This window comes from Limulus polyphemus, unplaced genomic scaffold (genome assembly GCF_000517525.1).
Source record: "Limulus polyphemus unplaced genomic scaffold, Limulus_polyphemus-2.1.2 Scaffold3049, whole genome shotgun sequence".
Lineage (NCBI taxonomy): Eukaryota > Metazoa > Arthropoda > Merostomata > Xiphosura > Limulidae > Limulus > Limulus polyphemus.
The window spans coordinates 138998-144572 of NW_013668659.1; positions in this window are offsets into that span (position 1 = coordinate 138998).

Below are 5575 nucleotides of genomic sequence, written 5' to 3' on the forward strand. Positions count from 1 at the left end.
TCAACTTTTTGAAGGCCATAGATAGGCCTAAATAAAATGTTTTTAATTGTGTACAAGTTTAACGAATATTATTTATGATTTAAACGTATTTACAAGTTTACTTAAAATACAAGAAATAGATTCACTTCTAGTTAATGAAGCACAAATGAAAGGATGCACAGTAAGTGTTTGAAATCTACATTGACTTGTTCACAGAAATAGTGTCTGGTTAACAGAACATCAGGCTTGTGCTGGAAATAAATTTTAAAACAATATTCTACAGTTGTGTTGCAAATATATTTTTTATAGATAACATTTTAGTAATTTTAGGCCTGTCTGTCCTCCAACAAGTGTCTTTCAACATTTGTCCTCCAACAAGTGTCCTTCAACATTTGTCCTCCAACAAGTGTCCTTCAACGTCTGTCCACCAACACCTGTCCTTCAAAAACTGTTGTGAGTTCCATGAAGCATTTATACATATCATATAAGTTAAAATTTGGTATTTTAAAATGAAGACATCAAAGTTTAGTACAAAGTAGGGTTTGAATGTGTTTCATCCCTAACCCATATCTTATGTTTTAAATTTTAATGTACATTTCTGATTTATGGCCTAAAGCAAACTGCTGTACAATTCTTTGTTTCTATTATTCAATATCTTCAGTGTGATATTAGGATTAAAGAACTTGATATGACAGGACTTAATGGGTAGCTAGCTTGAACTTTGAATGTAAAGTTTCATGTCCCATTCCCCGAAAAAGTAGCTCTACATTTTGGAGCCATGGATTTATATGAAAATATCTGTCTACTGTTCGGACAGACATGAGTAGCTCAAGTAGTTGGTAGTTGGTACATAATCGTTTTCCTTGCTTTTAGTCAGTAAGTTCAAAATAGACGTGGTAACATACAGGCAGCCTTTCGTGTAGTTTAATATGAAATTATGAAATGGAAACGAACATAACTCAACAAAAATAAAAAAATAGCTATGTTTTATCAAGTTAACTTGACATAATAAAATGTAGTTTATGGAGTATTTTTCTCACCCACTCCTTAATTTAAAGTACTAATGCTAAAATTGTTAACTTATATTTAATATAGTCTTCAGGTTTTGGCAATTTTGTTTGACTTATACTCATTCCCCTTTTTAAAAAAAAAGTTCGACGTTCTAGTTTTATGAACACAAAAGTTCATGTGAGGTTTCATCCGTTTCATATTTCCCCAAAATTACATAATCCTGAAAAAAATTAAACATACTTAAGAGTGACATTATTTGTTATATTCTCTAAAAAAATATCGGTGTTCATGATCGATGACGATTGATTTTAGAAGTTATGTGTAAGTTACTTTCCTGTTAGAAGAAGGGAATAATTGAGTTTAATGCGATATATTTACCCTATGAAAGAAGTTATTAAAGATATTTTTCTGGAAGAATATACCACGTTTATTAATATGTAACTGTAGTAATAATCTGTTTTTTTTTACCACACATATTTTTGTAGAAGTAATGAAAACGAAAAAAATACTAATAAATAAGTTCCGTTTAACCACCGCAAAATTTAAACATTGATAATTTCAATTTTTCATAATAGTTTCCCTTTCTGTATGCTAGATGGCAGCACACATAAGTTTTATGTAACGAAAAGTTCTCTATTCCACAAACAAAATATTTGCAACTGGAATTTATGAAAAAATAAAATATAGTAACATCCAAACAATTCGACGTATCAAATGGCTCAAGTCGTTAGGTAGCTTTAAGATCATTTAATATGATATTAGTGCCTGAGTTTACTTAACACTAGTCTTTTTATAGAAGACTAGCGAAAGCACCCGGCTTCGCTCGGGTTATTAGGTTTATGTACTCAAGATGTCTATGTTAGTATGTGTATTTTGAACCCATTTTAGCATACAAATATAACTTATATACTTTTGTTGCTAAGCAATATGACATACAATCCATTGTCGGCGTGCATTTTTACCAAAACGCACTGGCTTTTCTACATATTAGAAGTTGTTTTATAAGTAATTACTTCTTTTCTATGTGGTTTTTCGCTATCTTGCCTCATTTAAAAGATGCGCACGCGCGTGGATAATATGAATAATACGCAGGTGCACACATCTAGGGTCCAATTAATATGGGTGCAAAATTTCAGGTTTCTAGGTTCTTTCCTCTTGGAGCTATGGCAGTTACACAGTTACACGTGCGTGCCTGTCTGTCCGTCAGCGTTTCCTAGTTGTAATATAAGGTACCACTTCTTTTCAATGTGTTTTTTCGCTAGCTTGCCTCATTTAAAATATGCGCACGCGCGTGGATAATATGAATAATACGCAGGTGCACACACCCAGGGTCCAATTAGTAATGGGTGCAAAATTTCAGGTTTCTAGGTTCTTTCCTCTTGGAGCTATGGCAGTTACACAGACACGTATGTGCGCACGCACACACGTGCATGCCTGTCTGTCCATCAGCGTTTTCTAGTTGTAATATAAGGTACCACTTCTTTTCAATGTGTTTTTTCGCTAGCTTGCCTCATTAAAAAGTGCTTGCGCGCACGCACATAGATAAGTAATAATACCCAGGTGCATACCCTCAGCGCCCATTTAGTATGTGTGCAAAATTTCAGTTTTCTAGGTTCATTCCTTTTGGAGTTACGGCGGTTACACACTCACCGACCCACAGACACGCCATTTTATAATTATTAGAGATAAAATAATTATATCAAGGGTTTTTTTTGTTTTGTTTTAGACCTTCAGTGTGTGGTACCAGATTTAATGGCCTAATATCTCTGTTGTGCTTTTAATATTAATTAACGTGATCCTAGCATGTGGTCTGTCGATTGTATGCACGTGCAGTAGGCTGGAGCGAAGTTGGAGAGTGTGGGTTCCGAATTATGTCCTTAATGTCGCTCCAGCAAGAACTGTTTCTTCTTCGCTGGCATTTATTTTCAGTCTAAAGTTAGATTCAATCTACTTCAATCGTTGATAGTTTATTTATATCCCAACAGATGGCAAAAAAAAATCGGATCATCACTATTGCTCACCTTTCTAATAAGTAAAACAGTTGATAATTTATCAATATTTCTCTTATTTTCAAGAAAATTATGTCCAGTTTCAACTTAGTGTTTTTGTTGCACTTTTATATCGTCAAAAATCTTAGTCCTTGACATCAAATACACTTATTTGTGCATCTTTTTATATGAAAATTTAGGTCTAACTTCTGTTCATCATTGTTTTTACTGTTCTTATGCAACAAAAGAATAATGTAACTTGGGTTTTTCAAGATATTTAATGCTTACTTAATTCTTCATGCTTCTATCAAAATTATTTCCATCTTTAATGGTTATTTAATTACGAAGAAAATAAAAAACCTCTTAGGGTTTTCAAAAAATTATTTAATAACACTTCCAAAATTATATTCTTTTTTCAAAGTTTTGCATCATATTTTTAAATAAGTTTTTTCCAGGAAAGATGGACCTCTTTTGGTCTCTTCAAATATGATTTTTTCGATCAAAACTCCTAAGGCATGATAAGTTTTGATGTTCTGTTAAAATTGTGCCAATCATAAATTTTACTTTATTTCTGAAGAAAATATAAATCGGGTTAGGACTTCTAAAAAATTCCCAAATCTTTAAGTTGAATATGTTTCTACCAATTTTCGTCCATCTTAAATATATAAGAGAAAAACAACAAAAAGTATCCGATATAGGCTTTTCAGAAAGGCTTTTTTTTTAAATGAAACTTTTGATCTTGAAGCCTGGAATTTTTGTCATACTTTTGATAGAAACACCAAGGCTTAAACAAAAAAATATTTTTTCAAACCTCAATGAACATTAAAAATTATAGTAAACACAATTTATCAAAATTGTTTTAAACGTGCAAGTATGTGTAGTTTAATCGATAAATATTTAAAATCTCTGACGTTCTAAAATTGTGCCCACCTCCAATATTTTACTTTAATTTTGAAGAAAATATAAACGCTGTTAGAGTCTAAAAACTTTGTATTTTCTGAAAGTCACAATATTTACACCCATTCCTAAAGTTGGTGTCAGAATTTGATACCATCAGATACTTTAGATTTTTTTGCATTGAAATACGGCATTTCACACGTATTTCCACATTTTATTTTTAATGAAAATTTTCGAGGCTTAAGCTTTTGTATTTTTGTCACAGTATTATTCATTGACTGTTGGTTTAAGCGTATTGATCAGTATACTTTCCTTCACACCCAGTTCCTCACCCCTATTTATCTTCTCGAGTATATTTTAAGTTGTCCTCCAGTTATAGGTTCAGTACAATAATTCAGCACATATTTCCTGTTGTTTAAAAATGACGTAATTATAAATTTGCATTGTCTTTTACGCAAACTGTTAGCCACCTAGTGTTAGATCGAATATAATCTAAATATTATTTAGGACATTTATATTAATTTATCCACCATAAAAAAATAAAGGCCTTCAATACTTATACCCTAAGAAATACAAAGATTCACATACAGGCTTGAAGACACGTTACAGGTACATGACAGGCCTAAGAAATGTGCTGTGTTATCTAATGACTCTCCAGTTGGGTCGAATAGAAATATTTTTGTTTAAATAGTTTTGAATAACATGATTTATAATGTCTATTGAAAAAGTATTTTTAAGTAAAATTTTTTTAATATTTTCTTTTTTTTTTAAATGTATACGTGCTAATTAATTTGTATTCCCGACAAATTAATATACAGTCAGAGTACATTAAAAAAAATCAGTACGATTTGAATGTTTTTTTCCGAACAAGAGTCAACGCTAGGTGTCGTTGACTTATCTGCTTTCCGTCTAATTGTTTGTTTATTTGTTTGGAAACTCGGATTTTAGTTTTATAAAGTTTTAGACTGTCAGATCTGCCACTTGAGGGGGTCTGCTATGTTTTGTTAACCGATGTGTGGTTTGAGTGAATATTTTAAACCAACAAACAAGTAACCTAACAAGGCATAACCCAGATTTCTTGACTTTAAGGTAAGTTTTCCGATTTTCATTAGTTTTATTAACTTAATCAAAAAACAACGATCTTTCTTTTTGTTTCTTCCAGGATAATTAATCAAGGAAGTGGTCAAGTAACTGTTCGTTTATCCCTTTCTTCGCGTAATTAACTTGTATGAAAGACTTTCTTCCAAGAACAGGTCTGGAAAAGAACCATTAAGACAGTGAAAGACCTAACTAAGTATGTAATCGATAAGTGAAATAAGCATTGTTATTAATTTGTGGTCTAGAATAATGTATTGGAAAGTAGAGTCTAGAAAAGGTGTTTATATTGAAAAATAGGTGCCAAAAAAGATGTTTATGTTGGAAAATAGGTGCAGAATAAGCTGTTTATATTGAAAAATAGGTGCCAAAAAAGATGTTTATGTTGGAAAATAGGTGCAGAATAAGCTGTTTATATTGAAAAATAGGTGCCAAAAAAGATGTTTATGTTGGAAAATAGGTGCAGAATAAGCTGTTTATATTGGAAAATAGGTGCCAAAAAGGTGTTTATTTTCGGAAATAAATTTGTCTATTAATAGAATTATAGGCAGATTTTGTTAAACAAGACCGATGTCTGTAGGTTTACTTTCTTCTTAGAATTCTTA